The following is a 20,424-nucleotide window of genomic DNA, read 5'->3' as shown; positions in this document are numbered from 1 at the left end:
TTATTGAAAGCTCACTATCTGTCAAAGAATACACAATCGTGGCGTTTCTAGGCATCGAAGGGGCATTCAATAATGTCCATCCGAGCTCGATATTAAATGGACTGACAACTCTGAATGTTGATCCATGTATACTCAGGCTGTTAGACGAACTGCTAATGAAGAGACGTATTTCAGCCACACTAGGACAAGCAAACATACAAAAGTATGTGAACAGAGGCACTCCCCAAGGAGGAGTTCTATCACCTCTTCTTTGGAATGTTGCTATAAATAGCCTTCTGGTTACTCTAGAAAAAGAAAGGATAAAAGTGGTGGCATACGCAGATGATGTAGCTCTGGCAGTCAGGGGAAAATTCCCATCCACAATCAGAGATATTATTCAGAGGGCGAACAATGGGCGAAAGACAATGGTCTTGGGGTAAATCCTGCAAAGACAGAATTAGTCATGTACTGCAAAGATCGCAAAACTCCCACGGTTAGGCCTATTTCCTTAGGGGGTTTGAAATTCCCTTTGGTGATTGTGCAAAATACCTTGGCGTTATTTTGGACAGGAAGCTGAACTTTAAGCTTAATATTGAAGAAAGGGCGAGGAAGGCAACTGTAGCTTTGTACTCGTGCAAAAAGGCAATAGGAAAAAAGTGGGGACTAAAACCAAAAATTGTGCATTGGCTATACACGGCAGTGGTTAGACCTATAATGCTATATGGTGTTGTAGTCTGGTGGCCGGCACTTCAGAAACCGACTGGTTTAGATAAAGTTCAGCGTATGGCGTGTTTGTGTATTTCAGGCGCATTCAGCAAGACAGGAACAAATTCCCTTAATGTCATGCTGCATCTATTGCTTTTAGACATTTTGGCCAAACAGTCAGCTGCAACAACGGCTGTGCGGTTTCGCGAACTATCGCTGTGGTCGGAAAAAGGTTACGGTCACAGTTCTGTCCTCAAAATAATGCCAGATGTACCTAACGTAGTGGATTACACTTTGGCGAGTCCACTTTTCGACAAAAAGTTTGAGACTCTAATCCCCAACAGTGAGGCGTGGTGCACACAGACCCCGGGGAATAAAGAATATATAGATTTCTACACTGATGGCTCCAAATTGGATGGACAAGTGGGGTTCGGAGTATATTCTAATAATCTGGAACTTCAAATAGCGAAAAGATTACCTAATCACTGTAGTGTTTTTCAGGCTGAAATATTAGCAATAACAGAGGTGGCGAATTGGCTGAGAAGTAATGTTCCAAAAAATGTGGACATTAATATATACTCAGACAGTCAACCTGCAATAAAATCCTTGGACTCTGTGTTCCTCAACTCGAAAACGACCATCGATTGCCGCAAATCTCTCAATGAGATGGCTGAGCAGTACAATATTCACCTAATATGGGTGCCTGGCCATAGGAACATACCGGGGAACTGCGAAGCGTATGAGTTGGCAAGGCTAGGGACTACCTTACATATTCCAGGGGAACTAGAATTTGTTGGTATGCCCCTAGCTACCTGCAAGCTCATGCTGCGTGAGAAGGCTGTTATGATGGCAAATGTTCGATGGGAGAATTGCAAGGGTTGTAACGACACCAAGCAAATATGGCCCCATTTCAACTTAAACCGCACACTAGATATGCTAATGTTCTCGAGACGTCAGATATCACTCCTGATATCTGCTATAACGGGTCGCTGCCTGATAGGAGATTTTGCAAAAGTATAATGACTATTGTATGAGCTGTCATGATGCGGAGGAAAAAGAATCAATTAAACAACTCTTGTGTGAGTGTCCTGCATTTTGTGTAAAGCGCAAGCAACTTTTAGGAGCATATAGCTTCAGATTACTGGCGGATCTGGAAAACGTTAACTTAAGCAGTCTGCTAATGGTTTTGGAACAATCTGGTTGGTTCAACAAAGAAAAATAATCAAGAAGGTTCAGCGGTTAAAACTAGAAGTGCCCATATGTAATAGGTACTTTTAGTTAATGTGGTATCACAATGGACTGAATAGTCTAAGTGAGCCTGAATCTTAATCGGGCTGCCACTTTAACCTAACCTAACCTAGACGATCAACGCATAATTTTATAATGTCTTTACCGCACTTTCTTTATAATTTCTTGAAGTTTATTAAATTTGATCACCGATACGTCCGTTTAGTTTTAAATGAAAAGAACTTTGATTTTGTTCTTCTTCATACGTATGTATGTGTAGTTTTGTGTGCGACTAACATCTACCGGTTATCAAATTAATAACTATTCACTAATAATGAAGAACGATTGGAACAGAGAATGAAGCCGACCCATTTTTGCCGGCGGCGGCTGACACTAATTTTTTGCCTCCGGCGGCGGCGGCTTGATGGCTAAGCCGATATAAATTCGTCTATTCGGCGGCGGACAATTATCCATTATAAAATCGATTTGAGGTAATCCGAATGGTAATGAGATTAGTTGTACAACCAAACTTACAATCAAATTTTCATTTCATTTACATTTTCTGAGCTAAATGGTTGCAAAGCTATTATAGAAACATGATACTGATGGATTTTGGGTTGAAAGTTAAACATTTTAACAAAAAATACAACAATTATTAATAAATTTTTCTGATTTAAATCAATATTTTTGATTACTTGGCGGCTAATTATGAGTCGAGATGAGTCGATATATTCGGCGGCGGCTTCGGCTGGAAGAAACTGGTCGGCGGCGGCTAAAATCGGCGGCGCGACTCGGCGGCTTCATTCTCTGGATTGGAACTGAAACAAATGTATGATTTGTCGCGAGTGTTCGTTGTACAATTTGTTGTTGCGTGATATATGTATAATGCAATTATATACAAGACTTTGCGGAATTTATTTACTTTTTCAGTTGATTTTGTTATTGTAAATATTAATTTTGTTTTAGGGCTGCGTCCATAGGTTATGGTGATTATTACGCAATATATTAAAGAATAGATGGCGAGATTTTTGAACGTTTCGTTGTACATAGAATACAAATTGATCGTAATATCAGCAATGCTAATTCTCACTGTACATACCTGTTCAGTTCTTCTTACTTTCCTTTGTACCAAGGTGGTCTCCGATGGACTTTTGCCGTAGAAATGGAGTTGATATTCGTTGGTCAAACTTGTTGTACGTAATACAAATGATCAATGCAGCTAATTAGTAGATGACACCGTATAAACCGCCTTAGTTTCTGTTTTTTTCTTTTGTGATGGAGAAATGAACCATTTACATTCAACTTCTCGACATGAAATCCCAGAATCTAGATTAGACAATCTGGTGATTTATAATCCACTGGAACGTAATTCCAATCCTAACGTCGCTAGGATTTTTCGAAGGACCATATGTTAGCTCTGGTCGTGAACCAAGGGCTAATAATATTTAAAGGGGTTTTCCAAAAGGATAAAGGAAAACAACAAAAAGAATTCCACTTGAATTCATACAATTATTTGCGACTTTATTGGTCGAGGTGAAGTTGGTAACTTAACTTAAAGTACAAAAGAACCGCTTCATGCGGAGAGAAAAAATAAAACTTAACGAAAATAAATGAGATCAAAAAGAGCAAATGTACTAAAATTATTACTTCAAAAGTTAATAGGTCGTTTTGACGTTACAATTAAATGAAAATAAGATATTATTTCAACGTAATATTTAAAGAAATTAAGTAAACAAAAAATTGTATAAAATGAATGAAAATACTTAATCTAGTTGAACGGTGCGTTCAACAATTTTCATAGCTTTTTTTTTGCTTTTTATACCCTCCACCATAGGAATGGGGGTATATTAACTTTGTCATTCCGTTTGTAACACATCGAAATATTGCTCTAAGACCCCATAAAGTATATATATTCTGGGTCGTGGTGAAATTCTGAGTCGATCTGAGCATGTCCGTCCGTCCGTCCGTCCGTCTGTTGAAATCACGCTAACTTCCGAACGAAACAAGCTATCGACTTGAAACTTGGCACAAGTAGTTGTTATTGATGTAGGTCGGATGGTATTGAAAATGGGCCATATCGGTCCACTTTTACGTATAGCATCCATATAAACGGACCCCCAAATTTGGCTTGCGATTGCTCTAAGAGAAGAAAATTTCTCCGATCCGGCTGAAATTTGGTACATGGTGTTAGTATATGGTCTCTAACAACCATGCAAAAATTGGTCCACATCGGTCCATAATTATATATAGCCCCCATATAAACCGATCCCCCGATTTGGCTTGCGGAGCCTCTAAGAGAACCAAATTTCATCCGATCCGGCTGAAATTTTGTACATGGTGTTGGTATATGTTCTCTAATGACCGTGCAAAAATTGGTCCACATCGGTCCATAATTATATATAGCCCCCATATAAGCCGATCCGATTTGTCCTCCGGAGCCTCTTAGAGGAGCAAAATTCATCCGATCCGGTTGAAATTTGCATCGTGCTGTTAGTATAAGGCCGCTAATAGCCATGCCAAAATTGGTCCATATCGGTCTATAGTTATATATAGGCGATCCCCAATCACACAAAAATTGGTCCTTATCGGTTTATAATCATGGTTGCCACTCGAGCCAAAAATAATGTACCAAAATTTTATTTTTATAGAAAACATTGTCAAAATGTTATATCTATAGACAATTTTGTCAAATATTTATTTCTATAGAAAATGTTGTCAAAATTTTATTTCTATAGAACATTTTGTCAAAATTTTATTTCTATAGAAAATTTTGTAAAAAATTTATTTCTATAGAAAATGTTGTCAGAATTTTATTTCTATAGAAAATTTTATCCAAATTTTATTTCTATAGAAAATTTTTTCCAAATTTTACTTCTATAGAAAATGTTGTCAAAATTTTATTTCTATAGAAACTTTAAACTTAATTATATACGTATTTAATCGGCCTTTTTTAGTTTAATATATACCACGTATGGACTATGTGGTATATATTATGGTGTTAGGAAGTTTTAAGATACCTTGCCATCGGCAAGTGTTACCGCAACCCAAGTAATTCGATTGTGGATGACAGTCTTCAGTAGAAGTTTCTACGCAATCCATGGTGGAGGGTACATAAGCTTCGGCCTGGCCGAACTTACGGCCGTATATACTTGTTTTTTATTGATTTTCTATTGTTTTGGGGGCATTTAACTTTAGATAGGTATATATTTATATTTTCAAAGTTGGGGGATCTTATTAGATATGATTAGATAAAAAAAATTGGCCCTATTAGATCTAAGCACTTATACAGGAAACTTTCGTGACAAGCGGAATCACGTTAGTCGTAAATGAAATTCAAACTAAATCTCATGATTTTGACTAAACAAAAATGTGTCGTGCGTAAGAGGTGAGATTATCCCCTCTCAGTAATGCTGGTGACATTTCTGTGTGTTCCAAATTTTCTCTAAGAGGTTTCTAGTTGGCGGTCAGGAGTTACATGAGATCAGTACAATAAAGTATTTAGCTACACAATTACAATCTTACCTTGCCTAGGAAACGCACATTAAACATTTGAAATCCAAAACTTCGCCGGCAATTGGCATCTTTTTCAAATTTAAATATAAATTTAGCGATGAAATAAAATTGCTTCTACATAATGCTCTAATTCAGAGTCATCTAAATTATTTAGCAACGTTAATGCCGATAAACAAAACACCGCGTAGAAGTCTTTACAGGGTCTACAAAACAAAGCGACAAATGATTTATTCGTAACAACTACCATCGATTTTTCCTTTGAGGTGTATATATAAATTTCAAACGTGCTTGTATATTTTCAAAAGTTTGCAGAATATTGGTCACTACACTATAATTTTTACAAGAAATCAGAATATGTTTAATACGCGAAATAATCAACCATTGAAAGTAGCATTCTGTCGTACGGAAAACACAAAACAGAGAATTGATTTTTCCGGATGTCAAGACTATAATCTTTTACCCGAAACAGTTTAAAACTTTGTCTAGAATTTCACATTTTAAAAAATGCTTAAGTGAAACATGTGCTTCTGTTATATACATACACTCTAAAAAAATCGCTTCTGTAACACATACCCCAAACACATTTTGCTTCAAGCATATATATTTCACCTTAGGCATACACTGGTAGGAAAACATTTTAATGAAAATTTCCTTGTGCATATATATTTTTAAGGCGCCATTTGGTTACTTCCATTCTTTTACTTGCAGCATACTCTCTAAGTCTCTCTTTCTAAACACATATATATTTATAGGCTATTTCTAAATTAATATATGTTTGCTTCCAAGCATATTATATTTACAAACATTTTATAATTTTATAAATTTGAGTTCCTAATATATAATTTTTACACCCAAACATATGAAAAACAGTCTTCTCCTTAGGGGGTATTAAAATTCCCTTTTAGTAAGTGTGCAAAATACCTTGGGGTTATTTTGGACAGTACGCTGAACTTTAAGCTTAATATTGAAGAAAGGGATGGAAAAGCCACGGTACTTTTGTACTCGCGCAAAAAGGCAATAGGAAACAAGTAGGGACTAAAGTGGTTACACCTATAATGCTATATAGAGTTGTGGTCTGGTAAATAAAGTTCAGCTCATGGCATGCGTGTGGATTTCAGGTGCATTCAGTAAGATAGGAACATATTATCTTAATGTCATGCTGCATCTACTGCCTTTAGAAATTTTTGCAAACAGTCAGCTGCATCAAAGGCTGTGCGGTTGCGTGAGCTATCGCTGTGGTCGGAAAAAACGCACGGTTACTCAAAATAATGCCAGATGTGTCAAACATAGTGGATTAAACTCAGAGGTGTAATCGGAGTATATTGGATGTATGGACGGAGTATATACTAAAGACCTGGAACTTCGTATAGTGAAAAGATTAACCTAGTCACTGTAATGTTTTTCAGGCTGAAATATTAGAAATAAAAGAAGAATCGCCTCTTGGATGATAAGTAATGTTCCAACAAATGTTGGCATTAATACATACTCGGACAGCCAACCTGCAATAATATCCTTGGAGTTTGTGGTCCTTAACTCGGAAACGGCCATCCACAAATCTCTCAACGACATGGCTGAGCAATACAATATTCTCCTAATTTGGGTGTCTGGCCATAGGAACTTACCGGATGAGTTATGGCGATTTCGATTGGGAAAAAAGGTACAACATTCTCGAAATTGATTGCAACATATGAAGAACACTGTCATAGATTTTGGATCCTTTGTACCTCACAATATTATAAATTAACAATAACTTTAGAATTACACTATCATTTGGGCGAAATGTCAATTAGGGAAAAAGTAGTGTAACACCAAAGCAACATATTTTTTGCGAATCGAAAACACCCTTAGAAAGGCTAATAGCTACCGTACATAATCCAGGAGAACTAGAATCTATTGGCATGCTTCTGTCTACATTCAATCTCTTACTGCGTGAGAAAGCTGTTATGATGGCAAATGTTCGATGGGAGAATTGCAAGATTTGTAACCAGGGTTTCGGAGCGGAGCGAACGAAAAGCAAGTATTAACTTTAATCAAATGCGATGATGTTTTCTTTTTATTTCGTTTGCTCTGGTATATACATATATATCAAAGACAATACACTTAAGAAGATGGGAAATTGGCTGCTGAGCACATCAAACCATTTACGGCTATAAAAAGGAGGAGCTTAACATGGAATCGGGCAGCACTCAGTGATAAGAGAGAAGTTCACCAATGTGGTATCACAATGGACTGAATAGTCTAAGTGGGCCTGATACATCGGGCTGCCACCTAACCTAACCTAGTCTTCGTTGGCATACAAAACGAAAAACAGCTGATTTTGGTTTCTCTAAGGAGTATCTAAACGAAAATCGAAACGAAAGTCAATGCGAACGAAGACGTAACGTAACCTCTAAATTGGGTTTCTCTAACTCGATTCGTTGGCATTTTGTCGAACTGAAATGTCAAAACCACTCACTTGGTAAATACCTTTCGTTTTGTGGAAAAAGGCATTCATAAATAATGAAAAACTTAATAATTGATAAATTTATTAAAGCTTTTAATGCAAATATGTGATAAAAGTGATTTATATCACATTTCGAATGAAACACTCATTAAAAGGAGAACTGAACTGTAATTAATGCAGAAATATAGAAATACAAATCCTTATATCTCTACGCGCGCTAATTTTTTAAAAAACAATTATTGAGCTAAACCAAATATCAGATGCGGGAAAAGATTGCCAAATAAACGGCGATGCAAGATTGAATTTTATGCAAAATAATTTTTAAAATGTATGGGCCTTTTTCAGGAAATTGAAAAAATTGAGATCTGGTAATGCTAGCATTTAACAGTAACGAAAGCTTTGCGAACGAACTAAAGGAAGTTAGAGAAAACCAAATCTAGACGAAAGTGAGTGACTACCGTTCGTTCGCAATTGTTTTCGTTCGGATATCAGAAATATGCTGTAAGTGCAGGAAATAAATTTCCATAAACGGGAAAATGTAATTTTTTTGTTGTTGCCTAAAATTTAACACTGTTTCATTAAGGAAATTAAGTTTTTCATTTAAAAAATACAAACGAAAAATAAACATAAATTGCAATCATGCATGGACCTACGACGCACATTGGGGTTTTTGATACCAAAAATGGGAAATAATTGAAAAATGAAATTTAGGAGAACCGAAAAAATTTTTATAGTCGGTAAATATACACAAAATTCCACATCACTAGCGCAAAAATTGTGTCTTTGACAAGTACCGTTGTGTCACTACACCCAGAAAAAAGTGACCCCTTCTTTAAGTTAAAATGAACTCATTGTGAAGAAAGTTGAACTTCGTATAGCGCCAAAGACGTTTTTATTTGTTTGAACGATGTGATTTTCATAAAAATTAGGTAGAATGCATTCCATATATTAGCTAACATTTTCCTATATTTATGTACCACTATACTACAGAATGAAAAAATTTAACTGAATTGAATTCATATATGGAATGATTTTATTGAACTTTTTTAATTAATTTACAATATACAATTTTATTTATTTATATAGACAATTTTTTATAATAAAAGACATGTTTTATTAATATATTAAATATATTTATTAAGAATCAACAGCATCGAAATATTAGTTTATTATTCCACTATTTCCAATTTCCATGTAATGTTATCAACTGTAAAACGTAATTTTTTTCTTCTTGTAAAAACAACGAAAACTATCTTTACGTTTTGAATGCTTGTAAGACCAGGGATCCGGAGCGGAGCGTGGAGCGGAGCGGAGCAAGCCCTTTTTTTGCCGGAGCGGGAGCGGAGCGGGAGCGGCATTTCTAAAATCCGGAGCGGAGCGGGAGCGGAGCGGTTTCCAAATGAAAAACCGCTCCGCTCCGAATAAAATATTACTTGAATGAAATGTGTAACTTTGAAATTACACTGTGTAGGTAATTTCAAATTTAGCTAGTACTTAGCGTAGTGTGAGTAAACGTTTAAAATGTACGATATGTATTTTTGTACGTACATTGGGGAAAACACAACGTGTTTTTTAGTAATTGTTTTCAAAAACGGCAAATGTCAAAATATATATCTAGTATGTGTTGTAAAAGTAACAACAGTACTTTCGATCAATTTCATCCCGTATTACTACAAAAATGTTTGTAATGCACGTCAAATAAATGCAATTAAACGATCTTATTTATATTTAATTTTTTAGTTTTCTACATTGAAAAAAATATTGTCGTGAAGTCAAAGATTCCATGTCCTTAGAATAAGAATGCAAATTTTGCTTAACATGGAAGACGCATTTCTCTAAAATAAAGTTTTTTTTCTTGTCCCAAAGACAATAAACTTTTGAATGAAGTTGTAATGTCCTTATAATTAAGTGATTTTACTTAAAAATGTGTATCATAACATGAAAGATACAATTTTTGAGGTAAGGTCAACGTGACTTTAATAATTAAGAAAAATTCTTTAAAATTAATAAAATTGTCTTTAAATTTGTTTCCTTTTTGCATCTTGCCTACAAAGCAAAAAATCGTTAAAAAATAAGACATGTTTTTCAACACTTTATTTTAAAGACGCTTTTTACTTGAAACATAGCATAATTTCTACTGGAAGTCGAGTCTTAATATGGAAAAAAAAATAACTCGTTTTTAAAGGATTTTGATAACAACTGACGAAAAAAAATCTAAAAAAATTAAAAATTAACATTTGCTTCCTAGAAGCAAGTACATAACCCCCAAATTTAAAAGAGAATTACGTCTTTAAAGTATCCTTACTTGTATTCTCCGCTTCTTTGGCTCGGAATTAATACCCAAACTGTTAAAGTAAAGACAAAATCTTTGGAACCGGGCATGCTTTTTTCATTCACATTTCCTTTACTATTGTACTATATCCTAGCATTCTCTTATTTCTGATATTAGTTCGAAAATTTAATTAAAATTATGGATAGTTTCAATTTTGGTTGAAAAATGTGCGCATATACATTTATTATACAATAAAGGGGAAAAAAGCGAAATTAGGTAACACTAGATCTGAGTAAGAATATTCGTAGGTATACCACGGACTGATGTCGATGGAGGTTGTTGCAAACATAAACATACACACACACATTACAAATATAACAAAACCTCTTCTCTACGTCTGTTGCAAAACAACAAAAAAACTTTCGGAGAGTAGTTACTTATACTCTGTGTATAGACTTTCAATTCCAATCAGCGTTGCCGTTTTGGTCCGATCGGACCAAAATTGGTCCAAAAGATTTCTAATTTTTAAATTTAGTCCGATGGTCAGACCAAACAGAATTTGGTCCATTTTGGTCCATTTTCATAAATTTGGTTTCTATCACATATTAAATAGTAGATGGTGCACCGCAAAGAATATTGACGGGAGGCCAAATATTTCACATGCTTAAAATACGAATACGAATTTTGCTTAGAAGAGAAGACGTATTTCTCTGAAAAAAAGTTTTTCCTTGTCTAAAAGTTTCTAAACTTTTCAATGAAGTCTGTTTGTCCTTATAGCTAAGTGATTCGACATAAAAATGTGTATCCTAACATGAATGCAAATTTCGTTTTAATGAAGTCAAAATGGATTTAATATTTCTGAAAAAATCTTCAAAATTAATAAAATATTTCAACACATTGTTTTAAAGTCATTATACCGTAAACCACATAGTGGTTAGGGTATAATAAGTTTGATCTGCCAAAAAATGTGCCTACAAGAAATATTGATTTTAGACCCCATAAAATATATACCGATCGACTCAGAATCACCTCCTGAGTCGATCTAGCGCTTGGCGTCCGTCCGTCCATCCGTCCGTCTGTCCATGTATTTGTTGTTCACAGGATTTCGGTCGCAATTATTAACCGATTTTGATGAAATTTGGTACAGGGAGTTTTTTGGGGCACAAGGACGAACGTTATTGAATTTGGAAGAAATCGGATCAAATTTAGATATAGCTCCCATATATATGTATTGCCCGATTTCGACAAATGGGGTCACGTTGCACTTTTTTTACTAACCGATCGTCGTCAAATTTAGCACAAAATAATCTTCTGTATCACCCTTTAAGTCTGAAAATTTCATCGAAATCGGTTCAGATTTAGATATAGGTCCCATATATATGTATCGCCCGATTTTGTCAAATTAGGTCATAAAACCCTTATTTATCAACCGATCTTACTCAAAGTTGGCGAAATGTAATCTTCTATAGCACTAACTATATGTGCAAAAAATCATCGAAATCGGTTCAGATTTAGCTATAGCTCCCATATATGTAACGCCCGATTTTTCTAAATAAAATAAACCTCAATTGAACAAATAATACAATGTTTGTACTATAATTTTCTCGAAGAGGAGCGGAGCGGAGCGTGGAGCGGAGCGATTTTTTTTTCTCGGAGCGGAGCGAGGAGCGGAGCGGTTTTTTTTTCTCCGGAGCGGGAGCGGAGCGGAGCGAAAAAAATGGACCGCTCCGGATCGCTGTGTAAGACACTAATTTATTTTAAAAAATGTTCATTCTTATATACTAAATCATAAACTACCTACAATCTAAATATTCTTAAAAGCAAAGACAAAGATAAGCAAATATTTATTCAACGCTATCCTGTATTTGTTATCCCTTAGATAAGATTTTATGACCACGCATGTGCAGCACATTAGTGTGTTATCAGCCGCGGCTGCACATGTAATCCGTTCTTGATTTTATTTTAATTGCCAGTCATAAACCTTATACCCTAAATGCACGAATCGCAGATAGCACATGTTTAGAAATCTAAACATTCTGCGGGCGGCGAATAACAACTACATTACTTTTCCTTGTCACATATTTGTAAACTACATAACATACTAATACAATCACAATTAGAGACGAAGATATTAGAGATATGTGACCACTCATGTGATGCCACGATAACCCCTTAAGATGAATCGAGCTTGCCTTCAACTTCCGGATTTCCTCCTTCAACTGCTCAACCACTGCTGTATGATTTATCTCGCGGTAGCCTATTTCTTCCAGCGTGGTGCTATCTTTGACTTCCTTCAAGATATAGGAGGTTGAATTATAAGATAACTCTGATCTTCCCTCTTGTGGTGCTCTCAATACTGTACGTCCGACCCGGGTGGTACATCCTGATTCAAGGGAAATAATACCAAGGCTCCAAAACTCCTTTAGTGCCCTCTGCGCACAGTGTATGGGCTGAAACTGGTTGCTTTGTCTTAAACAGCCAAGATCCTTTAGCTTGCAATTCAATCCAAACATTCTCTCTTGCACGTTCTCTTGCATCCAAAAACTCGCAGCTACATTTACTTGTTGCTTTAAGCACCGCCAACTCGCACGAGTTATCATTAGCATATTTCCATACCCAATTGCTTCTGCACAGGTATTCCTTTTCACCATTCAGCTGACATTGATTCAACAGAGCTTGCGAGATCAGATGATAAACATCTATCTCATAACTGTATACCAGAAACTCCTGACGTATGGCGGCTATTACTGTAGTGCCGTTCTTCTCCACAGGTAATGGTATAACTCGGAATATTTCTGCAGAAATCTGTTCAACCAGCGGTATTTGAACATCTATTACAAGTTTTTCTTCTACTAGTAGACCTCTAGCTGTCATAACTTTGTATATTGTCTGCAATACTCCTGCGTTCTCTTCACCAGGCAAACGAAGTCCTTTGGAAAGCCTCTCTCTAATCCTTGCAATCTCTGCTTGTAGCTGGTTTGGACGAATTAAATTTGGATTTACTTTCCCATGATTGATGTCCATTAACAAATTCATTACACGCCTTTGCACATTCTCTACTTCCGTTAGCAGACTGTTGAGCTGATTTGCCACCATGAAGAAATTAATCGCTTCCTTGTATGGGATGAAATCCGAATTCAGCATTTCACTTATGGTATGAACTTTCCCATGAAGCTCTTTAAATTGTTCATTGATTTCTTCTGTGGTCTTTTTCAATACGTTAAGAGTTGACTCAACCACTGATGTTTGCTTCTCTGCCAAGTATTTCAAATTGTGCTGATTTTCAAGCAAATTCTTCATATTATTCTCAATGCTCTCACGATCGTCTGCGTCCATAATTCCAAAAAGTATATGGTAGAAAGATCCGACAAAATCCAAAGGAGACCTCTTCCTCTACATTTCCTTATGAGACAATAGTAAGTGATTTCATCTATCACCTTGAGCCTGTTGGTCATAATTTCCAGGTGTGACTCGCACTGACGTTCAAACGACTTCAACCGAGCACATATAGTTTTGCAATTTTCCAGACCTACTTCCAATTGAGCCACAGTTACGAAATATCCGTGCAAATCAAAGTAAGTTACTAAATTCCATGATGATGTTATACGATTAAGCGTACCAACTTTATCCATATATAACATAGTTCCATTCCCCAGCTTCTTTACATTAGTTCCAGAAACCGGAATTGCAACCGCTCGACAAGTACCTGTCATCATCATCCATAATATTGCCATCAGGTTTACATTTTTATTTGATCTTCTACAATCTTTTTTAGTCACGTATGATTGAGACACGTGCACCTCACTTTCATCGTCACCCTTTGTCATCACATCCAATGGGCATAACTTGTGCACCGGTCGCTTCAACATGCCATTTTGTGCCTTGACTGTCACTACTCTGACCTTCTCATCTCTGCCTTCATTCCCAGGAGCAGTAATCGTCCTTCACGATTACCACCTGCCCAACCTCGATATTTGGTAATGGTTTCTTCCATTTCACCCTTTGTTGCAAACTGCTCAAGTAATCATTACGCCACTCCTTCCAAAAATCATTTCGCATTCACTGAATGAACTTCCATCTGTCTAAGGATCCAAGCTTTTCTTCTGAACATCTTTCTGGAATATCCAACAGTGGTCTTCCAATTAGAAAATGCCCTGGTGTTAATATTTCACTGTGCTCTTGAGTGACTGGATACAATGGACGGGAATTCTGGATACAATGGACGGGAATTCAGCACAGCCTCTATTTGTGCCAAAAATGTCAACATTTCCTCATAAGTTAACTTTGTTTCGCCAATTACTCTCCTAAGATGATGTTTGACCGACTTCACTGCCGCCTCCCACAATCCTCCGAAGTGAGGAGCTCCCGGGGGTATAAAATGCCACTGCACACGTTCGGATGCTAAATCTCTCGCCACATCGGAATTTCCCTGAACTGCTTTAATGAATTCTTTCTCCAAATTTCGTGCTGTTCCGACAAAATTTGTTCCATTATCGGAATACATGTGGCTACTCTTTCCTCTTCTACTGAAGAACCGCCGTAGGGCAGTTAAAAACGCATCTGACGTGAGATCACTGACTGCCTCTAAATGCACAGCCTTTGTTGTCATGCAGACGAAAACGGCAACGTATTATAAAGGATACATTGCCGTTTTCGTTGTGGTTCGTTGACCTCTTACTCTTGACCTCTTCATCTGGATCGGCCCCGCATAATCGACTCCTGTGTGATCAAATGGAACTGACACACGCACCCTACTATGCGGTAGATTTCCCATCAACGGCGCTGTGACCTCTCTTCGGTATCGCACGCACTTAACACATGACCTCACTGTTTTCTTAAGCACATTCTTACCACCAATCACCCAATATTTACCCCGCAGCATATTCTCCATCAATTTAACTCCACCATGTAGTGTTTCAGAATGTATTTCTTTGATGATACGATTAGCCAATTCACATTTGGCTAACACTATGGGATGTTTTCTAGCGTAGCTTATTGTAGCATTCTCCAACCGACCAACAACTCTCAATATTCCTGCAGCATCAATGAACGGATTTAAAGAACATATTCTGCTCTTTATTGAAATTTCTCTTCCGTTTTTAAGCCCAAATATTTCTTCTTCAACCGTGCACCTCTATTTCCATTGAACGTGAAGTAGATAACCATTGTGGAATCCGTACTTCTCCAATAGAGGGTAGTGTTTTCGTGATGGCTTCCCATTCTTTCACCATCTGTTCCTCCAACTGGGCTTCCCATGGCATATCCATCACCCATAACCTCTGGATGAACAACTTTGTAAGGATGGTTATTGGAGCAAGCCATCCCAACGGATCATAAATTCTGGCCAAAGTAGAGAGTGCCTTCTGCTTCGTAAGTTTCTCATCTTCCTTTTTCTGAAAATAAAAAGCAAAATTATCGGAATGAGTGTCCCACTGCAATCCCAAAGTCCTCATGGTTTCGCCTTCTTCAATCTTGATGAACTGACTGTTTCCCACATCTGGAATAGCTTGAAGTATCTGCTTCTTTTCGCGCCACAATATAGTTTGGTATTCTTGGCTACCAAAATCTGTCGATACATTTTTTCCACATCCGCAACCATTACCACTTTCCAAAGTCTCCACTTCAACAAAATTTGAAACATATCGTGCTGCAGTTTCGGACCGACCTCCAGCACATCATTTCGACTTCTACCATTTGAAGTTTTGGCCGATGCATCAAATACCACACGAACCTTTGTAGTGAGATGATCCTCTCTCACAACTGCTTGATGTGACATGTAGTACTTAGCACTATGGCTCTTTTCAGCTTTTCTCATATGCCATGCTAGCGCCATTCTCCTTGACTCACCCAAATTTGCTTCGGTCTTGAATGGCAACCGCACTACAAATCTGTTATCTTCATTTATGGATGTTGTCGCAGTAAACAACTGCTCGCATTTATCTTCCTCAGCCTCATCATCCTGGATCACTTCCTCCATCTCCCAAAATCTCTCCAATTCCGTTGTAACCGCCATCACAAATTCCCGGACTCACGTCCACTAACGCTGCCGCATATTATCAGCCCTAGTGAAGTTTCTTGGCCACACAACGATCCAATTTTCACCACTCCACTTTGAATTATTTGGTGGTATAAGTCTGCGCCAATTAATAAGTCGATCCGGTCTGACTTATAAAATAATGGATCAGCTAGACAATAATTTTTCCATGTCTCGATTTTAATGTCCAAATTTCTATCTGATTAAGCTGAAGAGAGCGTCGATAACACCATCGCATCGATTGTATGAACCGCGTCACTCTGGAACCGTGGCTTTATCTCAATTTGTACAGTAGCTTTAGATCTTCCTACTTTTGTATTGCCAAGCCCAACCAAGTCAGTTATTACCTTCTTCCGTGGCAACCTTAATATCTGCGCTGCTTCCTCTGATATTGAAGTTCGCTGAGAGCCTTGATCAATTAAGGCTCTCATTAAAATTTGTTCACCACATGCCGATTTTACGCGTACCTGCGCTGTTGCCAATAACGTTACCACATTGCCTTCAACTGTTAGTTGTGATCTTGAATTGGTTCTTGCGGCCCCCGGTGTTGAGCTCTCTGCAATATGTAGCGCAGAGTGATGTTTCCCACCGCATTTACCACATTTATTGAAGTATTTAAAACATCTCTTCTCCACTCTATGACCCAAGCATATCTTGCACACTTTAATTTTTTCGGCCCATGTACATTTCTCAGCTGATTGAAGTTTAATAAACTGTCTGCAGTCTTTTGCCTTATGACCACTCATATTGCAATAAACGCACACTCGCTGTGTTGTACAGAATAACAACGCCGCACTACAATTTTCTCCAGTCACCTGAAGATGCTGTATAAGACGCGCGGCATCGACTTTCACCACGCTTTTTAGTCGATAAAATTTTTCGACTTCCGATAAGCTTTTATTGCCATCCGCCAACTGCCTAAATATTTCTTGGAACGAGTTCCAATCAGATATATGTCCGCTGAACACCTTTAACTGAGCACCTTTAACTCCTCCAATCGAGTAGAATTAGATGTTCCCAAATCTCTTTTTTCCGCCACACGCTCCTCAATCTCCAGCACCATTTCGACATATTTGCATCTGCTTTCATGAAATGTTTCCTCGCTTCATCTATCATATCCTCCTGGATGGATGACAAACCTTCGAATTATTCTTCCAATTTGCGCCAATGCATCATTATCACGTCTGTCGATGCCACTGGTAGCCTATTTTCCCATGTTTCTAGTCTCCTTTCTAGCGTTTTGACCTTTCGCTGGAATTTTTTCCTTAATTCTGTTGCTACTCGTACTTGCGTAGCCCAAGGATCTACCAACTCCGTGGATTTGGATTTCTTATCATGTAGTTGTGCTTCTTCTTTCTCCTTTAATGATAGCTTTTCTTGGTGCACTATCACTTTCTGGATTGTGCTCGTCTTTTCCGGAGCACCATTATTACCTCCTGTAGCGTTTTTCCCCATTGCTTCCGCTTCAAACGCTCTCAGAATTTTTTCAATCTTGCTGATTGACTCCAATGCCAGCTTTTTCTGCTCTTCAACTTCAGCGTCATTTGCGTTCGGTGTCTCTTTTATTTCACTACACAGCTGCTCGAATATGTTGACATTTTCTTCCAACCATTTTCTATGTTTTTGGATGGTCGTCAACCCCATTAGGTCCACGTCGACAGCGTTCGCCTTCACCGAAAATCCGTGAACAATGTTTTTAAAGGTTTCCGACAAAGTTCCAGATTTCTGTCTTGTTAACGACATATTCAACTTTTTTGTTTTTAATACCCGCACCGGAATTTACGATTGATTTTACCCGTTCTTCGCTCTTTCGCAAAGAATTATCAATCAATTTTTTTTCTTTTCTACACGATCGTGATCGATTTTATCCGTTCTTCGCCCGTTAGCAAAGAATTATCAATCACTTTTTTCTTTTAAAGTACGATCGACTTTAACCATTTTTAGCTCCTTAGCCAAGAATTATCAATCAGTTTTTTTTACACGAAATCGTGATTGATTTTATCCGTTCTTCGCCCGTTAGCAAAGAATTATCAAACACTTTTTTCTTTTAATGTACGATCGACTTTACCCGTTTTTAGCCCCGTAGCCAAGCATTATCAATCGCTTATTTTTATTATTATTTTTTATCTCTTCAAAATTTACGACCACAGACCGTACCGATTTTCGAAGGACCAAATGTAAATACAGCGAAAACTATCTTTACGTTTTGAATGCTTGTAAGACACTAATTTATTTTAAAAAATGTTCATCCTTATATACTAAATCTTAAACTACCTACAATCTAAATATTCTTAGAAGCAAAGACAAAGATAAGCAAATATTTATTCAACGCTATCCTGTATTTGTTATCCCTTAGATAAGATTTTATGACATTAGTGTGTTATCAGCCGCGAATTATCAATCGCTTATTTTTATTATTATTTTTTATCTCTTCAAAATTTACGACCACAGACCGTACCGATTTTCGAAGGACCAAATGTAAATACAGCGAAAACTATCTTTACGTTTTGAATGCTTGTAAGACACTAATTTATTTTAAAAAATGTTCATCCTTATATACTAAATCTTAAACTACCTACAATCTAAATATTCTTAAAAGCAAAGACAAAGATAAGCAAATATTTATTCAACGCTATCCTGTATTTGTTATCCCTTAGATAAGATTTTTTGACATTAGTGTGTTATCAGCCGCGGCTGCACATGTAATGCGTTCTTGATTTTATTTTAATTGCCAGTCATAAACCTTATCTACCCTAAATGCACGTATCGCAGATAGCACATGTTTAGAAATCTAAACACTTCTTCTTGTGCCTTTCACTTTTAATAAGTTGCTGCCTAACGATTTTGTCCCCATTTGACAATTTCAATGCCTACAAATATAAAAATCATAAACCAATTTTTTCACGAATGAATGTTACCTGATGAATGAAAGGGTTGTTATTTTGTTGGTGTTTTCTTTCTTTGTACACCATCACGAACATTGATAGACTTATTGTTTGTTATTTATGTTTAATAATTTTCAAAAAACGAAACTAATTTAAAGTAACACATATTTTATATATTTTATTTGTTATTTATTATATTATTTTACTATATTATTTTTTAACAATCTCTACGTATACCATAACAACGCGATTCCAACTAAAAACAACCCATGCGCAAACATATCGATTACACCGATGACAGATATCGATTACAGGTAGACAAAAGAGATATAGGAAAATTTCCTATTTTCTAACAAGTATGTTTCCTTAAGTTTTGAAAGGATTGAATACTTCTTAGTACGAATGAACTAAAATATATTTCTATGCCAAGTGTTATTCGTATGTATGATAAGCTTTCTATAATAAAGGAAGTCAGAATTATCATTTTATAAGAAATTTTACTAAATTTGAGGAAACTTGGTTTTAGTACGGTTTTTGTTTATTTTTACGAATGCTTTGTTATCAGTGAATAAAATTTTCTTGTTCAGTAGTAAATTCTTATACCCAGCGAAGAAAACAGTATTAGTAAAATTCCATGCCTTATTTTAGTTAATGAACTATTCCAGTTTAGGAGTTTTTTACTGAAACAAGTAAATTTTATTATTTCACACAAAAATTTAACTTAATTGAAATAAAATGGCTAAACTAAATTGATGAGCATTTTTTCCTTTAGTTTCGAAGACACTTTTTTCTGGGTGTATATATGACCAGCAAAAAAAGCGTCGCCAAAAAAGTAGTGAAAATGTTCTTTTGGATCCGGAAGTGGTGCAAAATTGGCGCAGAAGCGATGAATTTAACATAGGCTTGTCATAGGACGGATGTTCACCATTTCCACAGCCGTTGTACTCAATATGCACCACTTCTTTAGATGTGATCCGAATTCAGTGTTTTGGATTAGAATTAAAAAATTTTGTAGTATTTTGACAAATAATTAATTTTTATAATTTTTTTTATGATTTTTAATGCAATCTAACGCTTGTCTGAAACCCTTGACCTCAAATATTTTTAAAATTTCACAATTTTTCTAGAATGAATTTAGAAATTTTTTCGACAAAATTTAAATAATTTATACCATTTTATTAATCCTTATCCTGTTTTTAACATATTTGAAACAAAAAATGTTAAAATTGCCCTTTAAAAGTATGAAAACAGCGAGTTATAAAAAAATAATAATGGAACCTTCATCCTCAGGTTAATAAGATTATTTTTGTGTTTTTTTATGTGTGACTTGTGTTATTATTTGCAATTTAGTTTCGCTCGTAAGTCT

At 36.4% G+C, this 20,424-nt stretch overlaps 1 protein-coding gene across 1 annotated transcript in view; it reads right to left on the bottom strand.

Annotated features, from left to right (window-relative positions):
* LOC142239306 (uncharacterized) overlaps positions 1 to 19,279 on the bottom strand; it is a 34,399-nt gene extending 15,120 nt beyond the window's left edge. The window contains exon 1 of the mRNA XM_075311093.1: positions 19,092 to 19,279. The gene's annotated coding sequence lies outside the window, so the exon portion shown is untranslated. The remainder of the gene's footprint in view (positions 1 to 19,091) is intronic.
* Positions 19,280 to 20,424: the final 1,145 nt, after the last annotated feature.

Source organism: Haematobia irritans, chromosome 5 (assembly GCF_050003625.1).
Source record: "Haematobia irritans isolate KBUSLIRL chromosome 5, ASM5000362v1, whole genome shotgun sequence".
In the NCBI taxonomy this organism is placed as follows: domain Eukaryota; kingdom Metazoa; phylum Arthropoda; class Insecta; order Diptera; family Muscidae; genus Haematobia; species Haematobia irritans.
Note: the sequence above shows the minus strand (reverse complement) of the source record. Positions and strands in the feature narration are given on the sequence as shown.